At 37.2% G+C, this 21,714-nt stretch overlaps 1 protein-coding gene across 1 annotated transcript in view; it reads left to right on the top strand.

Moving 5' to 3' along the window:
- Positions 1-1,253: 1,253 nt before the first annotated feature.
- The window catches only part of LOC128660010 (oocyte zinc finger protein XlCOF6-like), a 108,132-nt gene continuing 87,671 nt past the window's right edge, over positions 1,254-21,714 (top strand). The window contains exon 1 of the mRNA XM_053713611.1: positions 1,254-1,346. The gene's annotated coding sequence lies outside the window, so the exon portion shown is untranslated. The remainder of the gene's footprint in view (positions 1,347-21,714) is intronic.

Below are 21,714 nucleotides of genomic sequence, written 5' to 3'. Positions count from 1 at the left end.
TACATGTGAAGGGTTATTCAGGGATTCTTGACAGATATCAGTGTTCCAATGTAACTATCGCTAATTTTGAAAAAAAAAATGGTTTGGAAATAGTAAAGTGCTACTTGTACTTATTGCCCTATAACTTGCAAAAAAGCAAAGAACATGTAAAATTTGGGTATTTCTAAATTTAGAAACTATTTAGCATGGGTGTTTTTTGGTGTTTGTAGATGTGTAACAGATTTTGGGGGTCAAAGTTAGAAAATAATTAACATCAGACAGCTGTTCCAAATTAATAAGGTTATAATTGTACAATTAAACAGGATTACAACAAAATGACAACAGGTCATTTCACATAGTAATACAAGTGTGTGGCGCGCAGCCTCAGATAAGAATAGTGTCTCTTTTATAGGCCATGTTCGGTGTTTCTGAGAATCTTCACAGTAAGCACCTCGTGGTCTTTTCTTATCTTGTCCATACAAACTTTGGGTGTTACTGTAGCTGAAAATACTTACTTTGCATATACAGCAGAAAATAGCTGAACTGACAAAAGAAATGTAACTGTTTAAAAATGTCATGTCATTCTAACACATGAGAAAAATATATATACAGAATTAAAAACATTTTTCATTAACATTACTTACCAATGTAGCCCAATTTTCTCCTCTAAATTGTTTTAAAGTAAAATGACTTACGATTTGCTCCTTTGTCGTTTGCAAATGTCTGTCTGCCCCCTCCCCTATTTCATTAACAGCACGTTATCTGCCTGTGATCGTAATAAACTTTTCTATTCTACACGTTTCCGTGTTTGGCGCATGCGCAAAGCGCCAATTTTATTCCAGGGTACTTTTGAATCCAGAACTTCATGTAACCGCTCACATAGGAAACCGCTAGGATACTGAGCAGTTTCATGAAGTTACAGATTAATTACGCATGCGCAAAACACGGGAACGTGTAGGATATAAAAGTTTATTACAATCACAGGCAGATGACGAGCTGCGGACGAAATAGGGGAGAGGGCAGACGGACATTTGCAAACAACAAAGGAGCAAATTGTAAGTCATTTTACGTTAAAACGATTTAGAGGAGACAATTGGGCTACATTGGTAAATAATAATTGTCTGAAAATTAATATGTATCACTCAGAACCTATTTTGGGTTGACTGTCCCTTTAAGAACAAGAAAGCTGCAAAATGTTTTGTTTTTAGAATTATTGTTATAGGTTGTTACGTTAAAGTTGATTTTTTTTTTTTTTTTTTTTTTTTTTAAATTTAGTTGAGTGGAGGTCACATGTTTCCTGTCTGGAGTGGAGCTCCAGTGTTCTGTTGTGTTCCCCTCCCATTTACTTCCTGTACAGCTGCTGCTGGGTGAGTGAGTCAGGCTGTGTGTATTGTGTGATAAAACGTTTTAGTCACTTTCTAGTCTGCTTAAAAAGTTTATAATTGTTATAAATGTTGTTCTATTAGTGCATGTTACTCATCTGCTTGTGCCAGGCAATGGGATACTAAGTGCTTTTCAACTCTTTGTATTAGTGAAGGGTTAACTCACACTGTGCTGCTCTCTGTCCTAGTGAAGGGTTAATACACACTGTGCTGCTCTCTGTGCTAGTGAAGGGTTAATACACACTGTGCTGCTCTCTGTGCTAGTGAAGGGTTAATACACACTGTGCAGCTCTCTGTGCTAGTGAAGGGTTAATACACACTGTGCTAGTGAAGGGTTAATTCACACTGTGCTGCTCTCTGTGCTAATGAAGGGTTAGTACACACTGTTCTGCTTTCTGTGCTTGTGAAGGGTTAATACACCCTGCTTCTTTATGTGCTAGTGAAGGGTTAGTACACACTGTTCTGCTCTCTGTGCTAGTGAAGGGTTAATACACACTGTGCTGCTCTCTGTGCTAGTGAAGGGTTAATACACACTGTGCTGCTCTCTGTGCTAGTGAATGATTAATACACAATGTGCTGCTCTTTTTGCTAGTGAAGGGTTAATATACACTGTGCTGCTCTTTTTGCTAGTGAAGGGTTAATACACACTGTGCTACTCTCTGTGCTAGTGAAGGGTTAATATACACTGTGCTGCTCTTTTTGCTAGTGAAGGGTTAATATACACTGTGCTGCTCTTTTTGCTAGTGAAGGGTTAATATACACTGTGCTGCTCTTTTTGCTAGTGAAGGGTTAATATACACTGTGCTGCTCTCTGTGCTAGTAAAGCGTTAATATACACTGTGCTGCTCTCTGTGCTAGTAAAGCGTTAATACACACTTTGCCCCCAAAGTGCACATTATCTTTATCTATGGGCACACAGTAACTAGCACAGTTGCGCACAGTAACTAATAACCCCACATAGCTTGCTTTATTTGTAGGAGCCAATCTGAACTTGTTACCGAGTAGACAAAGGGTTGTTATATTAGTTTGTTAGCAACACTTGTATTGTTTTACATGATCTTATCACCCCTGCTCAGACTAACTAGGGGCAGATGTGTAGCAGGGTCAGTTTTAAAGGGACATTACACCTAATATATTTCTTTCATTATTCAGTGTTACACTAAATACAGAACTGCACAATGTTACTTATAGTATTATATATGGCAAGGGTCTCAAACACAACTTACCTTGGAGCCACTGGTCAAGTTTTCTTCTGCCATGGGGGCCGCTTCCAAAATTTTTACCAAAATTAAAAAAAATAAATATATATATATATATATATATCATCAGAAAAGAGTGTATACCATAGGCAAGGGTAAAGTAAAAGTTCCTTTATTAGTAATTCCAAATAGGATAGAAATAAACCAGGAGGTCCAGGGTAAAACACACACACTTTACAAGGAGTACAAGTATGCTAATATGTTTCGTCGCGTAGCCGTAATCATAGCTAACAAATACACCTGTCTCTGCTATTTAAAATAATTACTCAGAGCCAATTGGTGACTGACATCCAATCAAATGACAGTCAGTGTGGGTGTGTGATGTGCTATACTATTGCTATTTCAACCTGAGATAAAGGGACTGCTCTAAGGCAGACCCGCATGTACAATAATACATAGGCTATCACTTAGCCAAATAAAGTATAGATCTATTAAATAGATCTGACAGAGAGAATGTGACATGTATTGAAAAGGACATCATGTCTAGTATAAAATTAAATATGATGGAATAGAACTAGTAAATAAAATTTAGTGTATGTGTATGCATACTGAAATTTATGCGTGAAAGTTTATGTGTGTGTATGTGTGTGTATATATGTATATATATAGAGAGAGAGAGAGAACCAGTAGGAAAAATAAGCGCAAAACAGTCCAGACACCTGCTCACTAAAAGATAAAAAAATCTTTAATCTGTAAAAATCACATCGTAGCAACAAGAAAAATAGAGTTAAAAAGGTTAACTCAGTGTGTACAGAGACACCAGTTTGCAAACATGTTTCGTGCCTCAGCACTTGATCACTGCATATGGAAACACCTGTGCACACCTTCTATTTAAAGAGAAAAAGGAGGAAATACTAGCACCTATATTCTTAAAGGTATATCAACCTCAATAAAGGACCTAAAGGAAATGACAAAATATGTAAAGGCCACTGATTATTGCTTATTTGCTAAAGTATACTTTCATTTCTAATTTAATTCTGAAATAATACTTTTACATTAGACAGAGAATTATTAAGAAATCATTATAGTTTCTGAAATTTGTAAAGGAGAATAAAAAGGAATACTTAAGTATGCATGAAGAAACAAAGAGCTGTGCTCTGTGGCTTTTTGTTTCTCTCTCTCTCTCTCTCTCTCTCTCTCTCTATCTCTCTATCTCTCTATCTCTCTATCTCTCTATCTCTCTATCTCTCTATCTCTCTATCTCTCTATCTCTCTATCTCTCTATCTCTATCTATCTATATCTATCTATCTATCTAGTGCCAGCACCCCTAGTTTAATAAATGTCACAGTTATATATACCGAGATAAAATATTGTGTATCCTATATAAGAACACACATCTCAGTATAGTGCACGGATAAGGGTGTTTAATTAATATGCAATTGAACAAGAATAAATATACCCTTATTTGTCCAGCACCCAACTATGTCAGGAAAAATAATATGTTAGACAAAGAAAGATTTCTGAGTCAATAAATCACATACTCTCTAAAAATGCGTAATTAATTTGTTTATATATCAGTATCAGCAATACAATGATTCATAAGCATGACCCCCAAATATAAAGCTCAAAGTCCACAACCCGGGTTGTTAAAGAGGATTAGTAAGTTAGTCCGTTAATTTACCGGTATTGAATAGATTCAAATGCCTTAGTTTGGCATATTTGTAATCCCAAAATGGAAATCAACGTTAATGCAGGAGCAGCACCAAATTATTTGCAACACTAGCACAGCAGGTGTAACTTTTGTCTTCGCACTCTCAATGCAGATTTGTAACTGTATCACTTTCAGCAAAATGGCAACTTTTCCATACCACATTTAACTAATTGTGACAGCTCTGTGTAGCATGTAGACACATAGTGAACAAGTACCTGTTTCCTCTGTGTTATGATAGCAAAATGTCGTGGTGCCATATCTACCTGCTCGTTGCTTCCAACTGTTTCAATAAAGACCGGGTTTGGAGTAATCACCTTTGCTTTTTCCTCCGCAGTTTTTCGGCTCTTTCAGTGCATCCGCACGCCTTAACTTTCAGCGGAAGTATGACTTTCTTGGGGAATCAGCTGTTGGACGGTGCTCAGCTGTTGCACCGCTCCAACCAAACAAACAAGCAGCTACGCGCGTTTCACCCGGCTTCCATTCGGGCTTCTTCCGACTTTGAGCTTTATATTTGGGGGTCATGCTTATGAATCATTGTATTGCTGATACTGATATATAAACAAATTAATTACGCATTTTTAGAGAGTATGTGATTTATTGACTCAGAGATCTTTCTTTGTCTAACATATTATTTTTCCTGACATAGTTGGGTGCTGGACAAATAAGGGTCTATTTATTGTTCAATTGTGTGTGTATATATATATATATATATATATATATATATATATATATATATATATATATATATATATATATATATATATATATATATATATATATATATATAATCTATATCTGCACTCACTGGGTTTACAGAAAAACTTATTTATTAGGTAACATTTCGGAGTTCACAGACCCCTTCCTCAGACCAGAACAAACTGTAACTAAACACAGTGACTTATGAACACCTTAAGCCCCATCCACCACCAAATCAAATGTGAATTGCGCCAAAACTGGGGTTGTCATGGTGATAACCCAGGAATTCCTCATTGTGACCTTACTACTAATATATATGTTTCAAAATTGTATAGATAGTATAATAAATGCATAAACTATCAGATATGTAAATCATTAAATATGTTAGTGGATCTAGGCAACCATATGTTCATACCTTAGTTGAATCATTATATTTAGAGGCATACAAATTCCAAAACATGTCATATTAATGTTAGATAAACACTCATATACGTTACATTTTCATATGTCACAGTATATCACATTCAGTCCCAGGATTTATATATGTTACCAGTCAAATCAGACCTACACTATTCAAATGTCCTATTGCAACAAACTGTGAGTCCATATTAAAGTATATAATCTGTGGATTCATTCAGCAAAGTATTGTACCTGTAGTTAGTTTACGTCAGATCGTGTTATAACAGACCGGTATGTAATAGTCTCTAAGACAAATCATCAATCCTACCTCAGAGGTAGATGCGTTGCGTGTCAAAAGTCATGTTCATTCTACAGAACAAATCAAGCTCCAAAAGCTCTGTGGGGAAAACGTAGCGGTCAAAAAATCAAAGCCCTTTTAATATCAGGCACCAAGAGAAGCAGCTCCAGCGCCTGTACTGTTCCTTAGCCTAGCGCATGGCTAATTACCATATACCAGTGACGTATGCGCATGTGTGTGCGCGTCGTCATGGCGACTTAGTTGCGAGCCTGAAAACAACAATAGTATGCGATCGTGCCAGCCCGTTGTCACATGTGTTAGCTGTGAACAAGGCTATAAGTGGAGGTCTCATATAGGGAATCCCCTGTAGTCAGGATGTGTATGTAGTTAAAGGTGGACAGCATATTGGGTAGTATGTATAAATCTATATCACCACGGTTGGTCATCCGTGTAAAAAAGAGACTCCTAAGGGAAACCAGATTGTACATAAGATGTATGCAAATGTCTCATGTCTGAGTTAAGTAGCGTGAATTTCAAGAGGCAGTATACCCTTCAAGGTTATGAAACCATCTAATATCTCAGCATAAGCAGCCCAACAGATATTGCAGGGGTGGTTATATACATTATTAACCGTGATCTACTGTCTTATATTCTTGCCAAAGGGTTAAGCTACCTGTAGTGTCAATTAAGCAGAATAGAGGCTAATCAATGTCACATACGTGCAAACATATATAAAATAATATAGTATAAGACCTTGTGCCTGGACTCCAACTTGTCCATACAGTAGAACCTCAAATTGCATCATTGGTACACTGTTATAAGTGGCAATCAAAGTTACATCACAAGCTCACTAATGAATTAGTAAGGATTTAGCAGTATAAAGTTAGTCCTTGTGATCCAATAGGACCAGTGTTAATACACCCAAACAAAGTTCCTGTGTTACGTTGTTATGTATCTGTCCACAGACCAAAAACAAGCTGACCTTAAATTCATTCCAGAATCTCCAAGGTACCCCATGTATACCCATATGTCATGTGCTAATATGACCTGCTTCCATCAGTGTACAGCCACCCTATAGGCCCATAAAAGACTCTTTAGGTAGGTCCCACCAAGTGTTTATCACACTAGGGCATATGAAACTCACTGGTTAGTTAATCACCTACAATATGTCAAAGTATGGCCAAAGGAGTGTATTACCTATACTCCGCTGGTCAATAGTCCAGATCTTGCCTGTGTCCCACAATCGCGGGCGAATCTCACCAGGTGCATCATCACAGGAGCGGAATGAAGAATAGTCATTCTACATTTTTTAGTGACAGTCACAACATTGGCATCATTCTGAGTTATATGCAATTAATGTTGCTGAATGCGGACTTCCGGTGGGGGCGGAGCTGTTGGACACGCTGTTGCTGCACAGCTCGGGTGCTCTGGTGAACAGGAGCAAGAAAAATCTCCCCCAGCATCTACCCGCCTGCGTGACCCAGAATTGCTGGGGTCCGGTGCAGGCTAATAGGCGGCGTCTACGCCTATGCAGAGGAAGTCCCGGTACTGGCGGTAAAGCCCGGCGGTGGATACCGCAATCACTTCAGAGGAGCCTTACAGAGTGGAGAAGAGGGGCGTCAAAGTCGGGTAAGCTGGATCTTTGCCCGTGAAGCGGTCGGACTCACTGTTTGGAATAGCCGCTTGTAGGAGGGGGCAGTTTGTCTGTTGAGAGATCGGCGGGCAGCACTCCCTCCTCGCGGTGAAGAGTGTCTCACCTGGTTGATTGAAATTTGAGGAGACGCCGACTTACCCCTCTGCGGTTCTTCTTAGGCGGACTGCCAACAGTTTAACAGTAGCTGGTAAGACATACCGAGCCTATGGGCATATATTCCCCCTATACTGCTGCATCTTATGCTTGGGCGGTTGAGACCTGCATTTAAGTTGAGGCACTGACTTTGGTTTTGTCAAAGAGGTTCTTGACCTGAAGTGAGCCAGTGATAAGAAACCCTCTCTGATTATCTATATTGCATTTGCTACCTGAGGCCTATTCCTACCTGAGTCGCTGGGTAATATCTGGGGGAAGTGCTTTCCAACAATGGATATGGGGTATTCTGGTACCTGATACTACAGCATGATGGAGTTGGTTATACCTATCACTGTCCTTATTAATGCATGAAAGTGAACCCTGAGATACAAGGAGAAACAGCATTCTACTTGACTTTTGCTTGGGTTATGCTAACTTTAGTTTACTAGATCTCGTCTGAGTCATTTGGAGGCCTTTTTGTACAGCGTACTGGTTGCAGGACTCTGGTATCCTTTGACTCTCTGTTCCCCACTTTACTTGTTCTATGGGTTGTTTGTTTACTGCAGACCAAAAGTAAGAAGAAGAAAGAGGAGATAGGAGGGGAGAGGCTGGAGAGGAGAAGGAGAGGAGGAGAAAAAAGATTTAATGTTTATCATGGGACTGCTCAATGTTGGCTAATGTAAATGGATGTTTGCTTGTTTTTTTTTTCCCAATATAGATTTTCCTAGGGGTCTTTACTTCTCTCCTTGTCTAGGTTAGTGTCTAGCTTGAGAGATAATATATTACTCTGTCAAAAATATTTTGGTAAAAATTTCTTTTGAGAAAGGGGTTTACTCTATACTAATATTTATCTGTATACTATAATTATTTAATTACACAGGTGCTCGCCTCCCATAACCATAATTGTTAAAGCCAACAGGCCCTAATATCACTGTTAACCTATTTTCTACACATAGCTTAAAAAGCCACACAAAAAAAAAACAAAAAAAAAAAACACCTCCACAGTTGAAATTGTACTAATAGCTTTTTCTCCTTTCCATTATTTTTGCTTTCACTTAAAGAGACACTAATCCTCTTTGGATTTGAATACTCAGAAATTACACAGAGTTTGATTTATTTTATTTTTTTTTGGTTTTATTGCACGTGTTATTTCTTTTTCTTTTTTTTATTTTTCTCGCTGCATTCACAGCTCTGCACGTACTGTTTGTAATCACAGGGTATATGGAAAGATTTGTTATACATACGAAACAGAGTTCCCCCATAATGCCGCCAAAAAGTAAGGACAGAAAGGTTAGGAGTGCAGACACCTCATTGGACCCCTCTGTGGAGGGGGGTATAGTCCATTTAGACACAGGCGATTTAGTATTGCAACTAACTAACATATTTACTCCTCAGTTTGATATTATCAAGAAAGAGCTTAGCAGTATATCTACAGACATTGTTTCATTGTCAAATGAGGTTAAGCAATTTGCCTCAAGAATAGGGGAGGCAGAAAATAGGATCTCTGACTTGGAGGACCAGGTTAATAGTCAAGATAAACTTGTGCAAGACCATGAAGCTAAAATTTCAAGTTTACAATTCCGTCTGGAGGATCTGGAGGATCGCTCCAGGCGGAATAACATTAGAATTATCGGACTCCCCGAATCCCCCGAGTATGAGGATCTTATTAAAGTTACCTCCTTATTACTCCCTAAGGCATTAGGTTTCTCGGAACAACAACTCCCCCTGGCAGTCGAAAGAGCCCATAGAGTTGGATATAGTAGAACAAGTACATCTATGGGTAATAGAAGTAGAATGTCTATTTTCAAACTTCTTAGATATCAGGATAAGGTAGACTTATTAAAAGCATATAGAAAGATAGGGGAATTTGTATTTGAAGGAAACAAGTTGTTGATGTTTCAAGATTTCTCAATAGAAACGTCCACCAAAAGGAAACAAATGATTCCGTTATGCACCAAGATTATTGATAAAGGGTTTAAAGCTTGGGTGGTATACCCTGCAAAGATTGTAATGGAAGAGAATGGTGTTAGGCGAGTTTTTAATAATCCCCAAGAGGCCCTTGAGTTTATCAGTACCCTATAGTATCTTAGGAGAACTAATTCTTACCAGAATGAAAATTTGTTTTGAACAGGATCGATGTGTTACTTGACTGGTTGTACTGTTTTAGTTATATCTTGGTTGGATACACTGTCTATTAATATTTTTAAAAGGGGAAAAAAATTTTTTTGGGAACTGAATGTTTTTTATTTTAAGTTTAACCACCTTCTAGGCTTAAGTATGTCGGTACAGGATGGCAGATTTTTTTTTTTTTTTTTCTCCTCTCCCCTCCTCCCGCCCTTAGTTATATGCCCAGCCTAAAAGCTACGGAACATTGTCTTATGTTGAGGATTGATGGCATCCAAGATTAATATACTTTCTTGGAACGTGGGGGGCATCACGTCTCCTAGAAAACGTAAGTTAATTATTAAATATCTTGCTAAATTTAATCCTGATCTTGTGATGCTACAGGAAACACACCTTAGTATGGTTGAAGCGGCCAAATTGAAGTGTAAATGGGTAGGTGAATGCGTAGCAGCGTCAGGTGTTAAAAGAAAATCAGGAGTAGCAATACTGTTACATAAAAATTTAGTTTATAAAATTATAAAAACGGAGGCTGATCCAGAGGGAAGATTTTTGATTCTACATATCCAGATTAATAACTGTAACTTTGTTATATGTAATCTATATGGCCCCAATTCTTTCTCACCGGCTTTTTGGGACAATATTAGAAGCAAACTATTTTTATTCTCAGCAGCTAATTTAATTTTAGGGGGAGATTTCAACATGACATTGTGCCCTATATTGGATAGATTATCGGCAAAAAATTTTCGGGAAAACGCTAAATTAGCAAAATATTTCAAACTTTTCTGTCATGAACTAAGATTAATTGATATATGGAGATTTAAAAATCCAGAACAACGTAGTTTCACCTGTGAGTCTAAATCCCATATGACATTTTCAAGAATTGATCTATTCTTAATTTCTAAGTCACTTGCTCTTTGCAGATCTGATGCCAATATCTATGATATTGTCATTTCTGACCATGCAGTAATCTCTTTCACATTGATGGCTATTTCCCCCCCCCAAGATTCCTAATACATCTTTTTTTTTTCCCGCGGTATTTGGCTGACAGCCCTAGGTTTGGCAATTGGTTAAAACAAAGGTGGAAGGATTATGTTATGTTCAATGTGGGGCAATCTAGTAAACCAGAGGTTTTTTGGGAAGCAGCAAAAGCCGTTTTGAGGGGGGAAATTAAACTTTATTTAGCTACGTGGAGGAAGAAAACTTTGGAGCAGGAATTACAGTTAGCTGCTCAAGTCAGAAATGCGCTCGGGAAATTCTATAATGATAAGACAAAGGATAATTGGGATAGATACTGCAAATTAAAAAGGGAAAGAGACATCCATTTAAAACAAAGGTCCCAGGAAGAAGAATTAAAAATAAATTACCAATTTAGAGGTCATTATGGGAACTCCGCCAAATTTTTGGCTAGTGTAGTCAAAGTTAGGAAAAGCAAGAACCTGATCTCGGCTATTAAATTTAACAATGTGAAGTATTCTAATACAGAGGACATTAGCCAGGCTTTCTTTAAGGTATTCGAAAAGCTGTACTCAGAATCAGAGGTAAATTTGGATAATGCATCAAATTTTTGGTCCGGTGTGAAACTTCCGGGTGTTTCGGAAGAGAATCTGTTAGATCTTAATAGACCTATTTCAGAGGAGGAAGTTTTGGAGGCTATACAATCTGCTAATATTAATAAATCTCCCGGACCAGACTCGATCCCGGTAGAGTTTTACAAAATTTTGAAGGAAGAAATCAAACTACCACTAGTTAACTTGTTTAATTATTACTTTTCCTCCGGTAAGTCAATGTCTAATTATTTTTCTGCTGCACGCATATCTCTGATTCTTAAGAAAGGTAAGGATCGGGAGGATCCTGGGTCGTATAGACCTATATCCGTACTTAAAGCGGATTATAAATTGTTGACGGCTATTGTTGCGACAAGACTGGCTAAATTATTAGATGGGATCATACATCCAGATCAAACTGGATTTATGAAAGATAGGAACTCCCTTAAGAATATCCGTAAAGTTACTACATTTCTCGACTATGCCTGGAACTTAGATCCTAAAAATGAAAAATTTAAGAAGATCAGGGAAGCAGCTATTCTGACAGTAGACGCCGAGAAAGCCTTTGATGCAGTGAATTGGAATTACTTGTTTACGGCTTTAAAGCATTTTGGATTTAAGAATCAGTTTCTAGGATTTGTTAAAAATTTATATAAAAATCCGATTTCCTTTCTCTGCATCAACGGTCACTCTTCTCCGTATATATCACTTAAAAGAGGAACTAGGCAAGGGTGCCCTCTGTCCCCCTTGCTCTTTAACCTGGCGTTGGAACCATTTGCTATTCTATTACGGGATAGGTTGCCAGGAATCCCACTGGGTTCCACTAGATTAAAAACGCTTTTGTATGCCGATGATCTGTTAATATTTCTGGATAAGGCTCAACACTATATTCCTATAGTGTTACAATTATTTAAGGCTTTCTCCTCCTTTTCAGGATATAAAATTAATTTTGATAAGAGCGAACTCCTATGGATACATAAGAACGGTCTTAATTGGGGAGATCATCCTTTTAAAGTAGTTGAGTCCTTTCGATATTTAGGTATCATCCTTCATAGGAACCCAGCAAATTGGTACAAATTAAATTTCCCACCAGTCTTGTCAAAAATTAAAAATGATCTAGAAAATTGGTCCTCTTTACCAATTTCATTATCTGCAAGAGTCAATTTGATTAAAACTATTATTTTCCCTCGAGTTTTATATCTTCTTCAGAATCTCCCGTTACTAATGACTAATAAAGATATTAGTGATGTACAGTCCTGGCAATCTAAATTTATATGGGGCAATAAAAAGCCTAGGATTAGTTTGAACAGGTTAATGCAGAAACGTCCTCAGGCAGGGCTGGCATTGCCAGATTTTAGGTTATATAATTGGTCTTGTCTAGTTAAATTGGCCTTTGATTGGATTACAGAGATAGATAAATTTGTTTCGGTAGATGTGGAAACATTTTTGATTACTCCCTTCTCTCTAAAAGCCATTCTCCACTGTCCGGTAAAAAAATTGCCCTCGAATCTCAATAAATTGATCTCCTTCAAAAATGTTATTATAGCTTGGCATAAAATGTGCCGAGTATTAAAAATTTCTCCATTATTTTCTGAATTTCTCCCGATAATAGGTAATCCCGAATTTATTTCGGGTTTAAATCAGAGAGTGTTTAGATTGTGGGCGGAGGCAGGACTGATATATGTTCACCAGTTATTTTCTTCAGAATTATTATTCCATAAGTTTAATTTACCCCACTCAAATTTATTTGCGTATTTCCAGTTACGTCATTATATATTCTCGCAGAAGTGGAATACAGAGGTGTTTGTGGATTGGATGGATATTAAGAATATAATTCGTCAATTCTCCTTGGGTCGTTCCTCAATATCTTTAATTTATGATATTCTCCTGGCTAAACAGGGAGAACTCAATATGGATAAACTATATAATTACTGGAAGAGACACTTCCCACAATTGGAGGAGAATAGGATAGAGCGCAGCTTCTTAGAGTCAGTAAAATTACAAATTTCTATATCATGGAGAGAAACACATTTAAAACTAGTTAATAATTACTATCTTTCTCCCAATAAAATGGCTAGATTCTTTCCCACCCAAAAGTATGCTTGTTCACGGTGTTCTCTGGATAGGGCTGATATTTTCCATATATTCTGGTCTTGTCCTAAGATTCAACAATATTGGCAAAAGATAAGATATTGGTATAGTAAACACTATAAAGACATGATTCCGTTTGCTGTGGAGGAGATATTTTTTTTAACCAATGCTGATTTGCGTCCTAAACGTGTGATAAAAATATTAAATACTATTATCTTTACTGCAAGACAGTTAATTGTCAAGGGCTGGAAAAGCCATACAGCCCCCAGGGTCTCAGAGTTCCTTAAAGAAATTCAGTTTCAAATTCTATTTGAATCTTTTCACACTAAATCTCTGACGGACAGTAGAATAGGAGTTTTCCTTATGGATTGGCTTCCGCTAATTATATCTTATCCGCTTCAGGTTCAAAGGCGTATTTTACAGCCTTTTTTAAATACGATAGCTTTTTTGGAACTGGTTATATTAGGACTGTTTCCCCCATTATGGGTATCTGGTCACGGGGAGATTACTACATGAGAGAAGATTTAAGGAATACTTTTGAGAGAAAGGGAGGGGGAGAGAAAGGGAATGGGCAGCGGAGAAGGACAGCGAAAGAAAATAAGATTAAGGGAAATAGCAAAGGAAAGGACCGAGACAAGAGAAAGAAAAAAGTAAAGGAAGGAAGAAGGGAGTTAAGATAGAGACAAGACAATAAATATTAAGCCTGATGGTTACATGTAATAATGCTGGGAGGCGGAGGAGGGGGGATAAGATAAGAAGGGAAAAACATATTTTCCTTTTATCATCTTTATTTATTATATATATATTTTTTTTTTTTTCTCTTTTTCTTCTCTTTCTTTGTTCTTGTTTTTGTCTTCTGTTTGAATGATAGTCTGATTGGATCCACCGTTTATCCTATGCGAAAAATTTCCAACAGCATATGCAAATGAACGATATGAGAATATTTTGTTAGCTCTCGTTCTTTTTCTGTGTGTGTTCTACAAAATACTGTATTTAAGGAGAGATCTTTTTATTTAAATCCTATGTTATCTCCTTTCGTTTTTTGTTTTTACACCTGACCCTGCGTGGTGCATAAAGGTGTAAATGTATACAACTATGTTTGCTGTTGGATATATAAATAAAGAAGTAAAAAAAAAGTCATTCTACATTTTTGTTAGAGGAAGCAGTGCCAGTCATTGGACATATTCAGTCCTTTCGGGTATAGGGTACCAAGTCTATGAATCCATCTGGACTAAGGTTGTATCCCTGTCCCCACCCCATTTGAGGGCTGGGACATGGTCAATTAGGATGAACCTTAGGTCTGTGACTTTATGCTTGGCTTGTTTTTGGTCTGTGGACAGATACATTACAACGTAACACAGGAACTTTGTTTGGGTGTATTAACACGGGTCCTATTGGATCACAAGGACTAACTTTATACTGCTAAATCCTTACTAATTAATTAGTGAGCTTGTGATGTAACTTTGATTGCCACTTATAACAGTGTACCAATGATGCAATTTGAGGTTCTACTGTATGGACAAGTTGGAGTCCAGGCAAAAGGTCTTATACTATATTTTATATATGTTTGCACGTATGTGACATTGATTAGCCTCTATTCTGCTTAATTGACACTACAGGTAGCTTAACCCTTTGGCAAGAATATAAGACAGTAGATCACGGTTAATAATGTATATAACCACCCCTGCAATATCTGTTGGGCTGCTTATGCTGAGATATTAGATGGTTTCATAACCTTGAAGGGTATACTGCCTCTTGAAATGCACGCTACTTATCTCAGACATGAGACATTTGCATACATCTTATGTACAATCTGGTTTCCCTTAGGAGTCTCTTTTTTACACGGATGACCAACCGTGGTGATCTAGATTTATACATACTACCCAATATGCTGTCCACCTTTTAACTACATACACATCCTGACTACAGGGGATTCCCTATACGAGACCTCCACTTATAGCCTTGTTCACAGCTAACACATGTGACAACGGGCTGGCATGATCGCATACTATTGTTGTTTTCAGGCTCGCAACTAGGTCACCGTGACGACGCGCATACGTCACTGGTATATGCTAATTAGCCATGCGCTAGGCTAAGGAACAGTACCGACGCCGGAGCTGCTTTTCTTGGCGCCTGATATTAAAAGGGCTTTGTTTTTTTGACCGCTACGTTTTTCCCCACAGAGCTTTTGGAGCTTGATTTGTTCTGTAGAATGAACATGACTTTTGACACGCAATGCATCTACCTCTGAGGTAGGATTGATGATTTGTCTTAGAGACTATTACACACCGGTCTGTTATAACACAATCTGACGTAAACTAACTACAGGTACAATACTTTTTTGAATGAATCCACAGATTATATACTTTAATATGGACTCACAGATTGTTGCAATAGGACATTTGAATAGTGTAGGTCTGATTTGACTGGTAACATATATAGATCCTGGGACTGAATGTGATATACTGTGACATATGAAAATGTAACATATATGAGTGTTTATCTAACATTAATATGACATGTTTTGGAATTTGTATGCCTCTAAATATAATGATTCAACTAAGGTATGAACATATGGTTGCCTAGATCCACTAACATATTTAATGATTTACATATCTGATAGTTTATGCATTTATAATACTAGCTATACAATTTTGAAACATATATGAATGCCTGTATTAGTAGTAATGTCACACTGAGGAATTCAGGGGTTATCACCATGACAACCCCAGTTTTGGCGCAATTCACATTTGATTTGGTGGTGGGTGGGGCTTAAGGTGTTCATAAGTCACTGTGTTTAGTTACATGTTTGTTCTGGTCTGAGGAAGGGGTCTGTGAACTCTGAAACGTTACCTAATAAATAAGTTTTTCTGTAAACCCAGTGAGTGCAGTCCTATGTTGAAGAATACTATGAATATTATTTGATCTGGCACCCTGGTTGGCGACTATATGACATTGGGAGTGCAGATACACATGGAGGATATATATATATATATATATATATATATTTGAAAGAGAAAAGCATAAGCACTACACAGATAAGTTGGGGCTGCTCTGTCAGGTTTTATAATAGATATACCTAATGAGCTAGAGTGCTTGTGCTACAGAACAACTTACAAACTGGGATTTGAATCGCATAAAGAATTGGGATTCCAAGGTTGCACTTGTCTAGCACTTCTATACCCCTAAACATGTGTGGCATCCAACTAGGCTGAAAAGAAACAGGGGTTGAGATTTTTATTTTAAAACATAACTTTTATTCTGGACGAAAATTTTATAAAATTCTAGTGTATGTGTGTGCAGTTTAAAAACACAAAGAAACTCTAATTAGCATCAATATTGGCAATGATTGGCGTAGGAATCGCTTGCTTGGGTTATTTGGTTGGCTAAGGTGTTTTTAGGAGGACTCCTGTGTGGTCAAGTTATAATATGCTTTCTTGGCTATAAGTTTTTAGTATACTTGTTCACCACAAAATATAGATGTATCTTTTTACATTGTTTTTTTCAAATGTCCCTTTATAGTTTGGTAGCAGTGCCTAAGGGGTACACTATTAGTCAACCCTATTATGAAGTGGGTCGTATGTTGAAATAATGTTGTTCGGTTCAAAGAATTTCAAAAAATTGTATACTACTGGCACTATTAATATCTTTAATATTAATTATTAATTATAATATTAATCTTTTTGTGATTCAAATCCCAGTTTTTTTTTATATATATATATATATATATATATATATATATATATATATATATATATATATATATATATATATATATCTATATATCTATATATCCTACATCTACCCGGGTTACAGGTTCACATATACATTCATCAAATAGAATGGAAAAATGAAAAAGCGTATATATACATAGGGTGGCGCAAGGATGGTGGCAAGGATCTACTAAAGTAGGGAAGAGAGAGATTCCAAGGATACATCCTATTTCCAATAATTTATTAGATCGTATTCAGAATTGATGCCAGTAGGAACCCTTGTTTGTAATTTGAAGATCCAAAACATCTCTCTCTTCCCAAGAATTTTACCTCTATCTACTCCTCTAGGAGGATACCCTATCTGATCGATCACTTGTCATCTAAATGTGCTATTGCCTTTTTGGTGTATGCAAGTGAAATGTTTGACCAGAGGTGTGTTTGCTTCACCTATCTTAATGGTTGAAAGGTGGTTCCTTATACGGGTGTTTACGTCAGTGGTTGTTAGTCCTATATAATGTAGGTGGCACTCTACGCAGGTTAACAAATAAATGACGTAAGATGCGGTACAGTTAAGACAAGTATTTATACTAAACATCTCCACTGTAACTTCAGAGTGAAAGCTCTCTGAAAAAATGCCAAATTCGCAAGGTCTACATCTTGACCTACCGCATCTATACATCCCTTTATGGGTCAGCCATGAACCACTCTGTTGAGGAGATAGTGGGGGTAATTCCGATGGAGAGAGAGAGAGAGTTACCCAAAGTTTTACATCTCCTATAGGAGCAATGGAGGCTGTCATTGACACAATTTACCAGCTTGTTATCAGCTGATAACATGTTGAAATGTTTTTTGACAATTTTACAAATAGCGTTATAGTCTTCGCTATAGTCGGTCACAAAAGTGATTTTGTTACATCTCATAGTGTCTTGGGTTCTATGGGAATTAGAGGAGTTAAAAAGAAGAGCCCTCCTATCTATGAGATCTACTTGTTTCTGTGCCTTATCTATCACATATTTGGGGTATCCTCTCTGTTGGAAACGGGCTCTCATGGCCTTACTCTATTTCCTGTATACTGAGTCTTAAAGGGACAGTCAACTATAGAATTGTTATTGTTTTAAAAGATAGATAATCCCTTTATTACTCATTCCCCATTCTTGCATAACCAACACAGTTATATTAATGTACTTTTTACCTTTGTGATTACCTTGTATCTAGGAACCTTCTTCCAGCCCCCTGATCACATGACTGTGACTGTTTATTATCTATTGTCTTAAATTTAGCATTGTATTGTGCTAGATCTTAAATAACTTTCTGTGCCTGAACACAGTGTTATCTATATAGCCCACGTGTACTTTCTGTCTCTTTGTGTTGAAAAGAGATTTAAAAAGCATGTGATAAGAGGCAGCCCTCAAAGGCTTAGAAATTAGCACATGAGCCTACCTATGTTTAGTTTAAACTAAGAATACCAAGAGAAAAAAAGCTAATTTGATGATAAAAGTAAATTGGAAAGTCGATTAAAATTAAAAGTCCTATCTGAATAATGACAGTTTAATTTATACTTGACTGTCCTTTTAAGTACAATTTCTTTTAACTCTAACTAGTTGACCTTTTGCAACTGCAAAAGGTACATGTTTGGGATGATGGCTTCTAGCATGGAGCAGTGTGTTTTTAGTAATTGGTTTCCTATAGATATCACAGAGGATTTGTCCCTGTTTGCCCACTGTAGGAGTGAGGTCCAAATAGTTAATGCATTCTCTTTGTATATCAAAGGTGAATCTAAGGCCAAAGTCATTGTCATTGATACTATTCATAAATTCATTGAGTTGAACAGCAGATCCCTTCCAAATGAAGAGCAGGTCATCTATATAGCGTTAGAAATATCTATAGGGGTTATATAGCTTTTTTCAATCTCCATAGATGTGGGACAGCTACAACAACCCATGAAAAGGTTGGCATACGATGGGGCAAATTTTGCCCCCATAGCTGTCCCACATCTCTGGAGATAGATCCTGCTTTCAAATAGGAAATAGTTATGGGTGAGCATCAACGCCGTGGCCCTCAAAACAAATTCTCTGAATTCCTTAGAGAAATTCGAGTAGTGGATAAGAAAAAATTCCACTGCCTCCAATCCCTTCTCATGTGGGATTGACGAATAGAGGGCCACAATGTCCACAGTCACCCAAACATAGCTTTCCTTTTCCCAGATGATAGTTTCCATTAGGCTGATGATATGTTTAGTATCTTTAAGATAACTTTGCAATGAAATTACAAAGGGATGCAAAATGGCATCAGGCCATTGGGAAAGGCTTTCAGACAAAGAGCCAATCCCACTAACTATTGGGCGTCCCTGAACATTAGATAGCGTTTTATGTACTTTGGGGAAATTATGGAATATAGGAACCACTGGATGGTCTATACACAGATACTCATAGGTAGCAAGATCAAAAAAAAGCCCCCTTCTAACCAATCATCAAGGAGGGATTTAATCTCCTTCTGAAATGTTTTGGTGGGATCAGTGGGGAGACAAAGATAGTTAGTTTAATCTTGTAATTGTCTAAGGGCCTCCCCCACATAGTCATGTCTGTCCAAAACTACCACTGAGCCCACCTTGTCGGCTCTGCGTATGACTATATTGTCATTGGATTTAAGTTCATGCAGGGCTTGTCTCTCTTTAACAGAGAGATTATGTTTAAAATGGTGTATAGATCCATTAGGTTTAGGTATGTGTGTGACAAAGATGCAAGGTCGTTTTCAACTCTTTTATAAAAAGTTTCAAGAATGGGTCCTCTGCTTTGCATAGGGTAAAACTCAGAACTATTTTTAAAACCACTAAAGCTGTTAGTAGTGGATTGTGTGAGCCCTTGTGAGTCAGGTGCAATGAGAGAGTCTAATGTTGTTACATCACATGCTTCTCTAAAGTTGAGATTTGTCATGACGAGTTTGGGTGTCTTAAAGTCTATCTGAGTCCCTGTTTGTGTCATATGGGTGCCTTCAATGTTAGAAAAATGTTTTTGTAAAGTATTGTTTCTAATCAATTTATAAGTCAAAATTACATGAAGGAGCAAAATTTAAACCCAGACTAGTTTCAACTGAGTCTCAGAGAGTACAATGCTAGACAAATGGATCACATTATTTATTGATATTTCAATGTTGTTTTCTGGCCCCTCAATTGGTACCTGTCTTGATTCCCTGGCCCTAACCCATTTTCTTGACTGCCCTGTAAAAATCCTGTTCAAAAACTCTTTTATCCTCTGTAGGATTTACCATAGTGTCATGTGTAAAAATATTACCGCTGCTGATGTATTTGGACCTCTGTATATGTCATATATTGACTCTCTCATGCCTGTACCTTTAATTGGTTACTCAGCTCCCTTTATAAGGAGCCTTTGTTCATTCTCTCATTGCTTGTAATTGAGATTCACCTATGCTAATTTGGGATTCTTACATGCCTCCTCCTTGTGGACGTTACTGTCTTCTGCAACCTGACAGCTGACGCTGACACCTGACCGCTCTGCCTCAGCACCGCCTCCTTCACTGAACGGACTTCGCGCTCAAACACACTAGTGCCGCAGCTGCAGCCTGAGGCTCCTCTCCCTCTCTCATTTTCGAGTAAGTACTTACCGCTAAGGATATTTGAACTTACCATCAGATCTTCATAAGACTTTCCTCGTATTCTGTATATATTTTTCTCTTATTGCAAATTGGAGTTTCATCATACCGGAACTTTACTCGAGACTCTATATTTTTTCCACTTATCTTGTAGCTAAATCGTTTATACCATCTTACGATAATATTATCATATGGAAAGTTTCTATCATCCTGGAGTGTATTTAAAATCTGTTTTGTTGCATAAGCATACTCCTCTTAAATATACCATACATCCATTTGACATAACTAATATATCTATTCCGGTGTATTAGTAAACCACATAGTAGTTGTGTGATTGTTAAAGATAAACATCATACAACTACAAGGTGGTAAAATAAATCCTAGATGAATCATATGCCTAAACAGAATTTTAGTTCAATGATTTATTCAGGAACAAACACTATATTTTTCTGAAAAAGAATGGTACACATAATTACTAAACTGCATATTTGATCCTTTTATTAAGCAGATTCAGGTTGAACTGTGACAGAATTACAAGCCATAAAAATGGATCAAGCAGAACTACCTTCACATGTCTATAATTTATCCCAGAGGGTTGAACAGCTCTCACAAGGGTTAAGACAACTTCAATTAGAGAATCAGACTTTAAAAGACATTCTTAAAGATACAGTAACTCCTAAACAGCTTACTGTGGATTCTACCAATGAACCAAATGTATCACCACCAGAAAAAAATTTTGGTGACAGAAGTCAATTTAGAGACTTTAAAAACTCATGCTTATTACTCTTTACTTTAAAACCTAAAACTTATACCACAGATAAACAGAGAGTTCTAACAGTAATATCATATCTAAGAGGAGAACCCAGAACATGGGCAAACTCCTATTTTGAGCTACATGACCCCATACTGGAGAGTTTAGAGGATTTTTTTCAAGCTATGGCACTTCTCTATGATGACCCATGTAAACAGATAACATCTGAAAATGCTATGAGAGCTCTTAGACAAGGGAAAAGGCCCGTAGAGGACTACATAGCAGAATTTAAGAGAGTGTCAAAGGACTCACAATGGAATAATATTTCATTGCGCAATCAATTCAGACTTGGGTTGTCAGATGCATTGAAGGATGAACTCTCACGAGTTGATATACCAGAAACTTTAGAAAATCTCATGTCCCTATCCATC

This window comes from Bombina bombina, chromosome 5, assembly GCF_027579735.1.
Source record: "Bombina bombina isolate aBomBom1 chromosome 5, aBomBom1.pri, whole genome shotgun sequence".
NCBI classification, from domain to species: Eukaryota; Metazoa; Chordata; class Amphibia; order Anura; family Bombinatoridae; genus Bombina; species Bombina bombina.
Note: the sequence above shows the minus strand (reverse complement) of the source record. Positions and strands in the feature narration are given on the sequence as shown.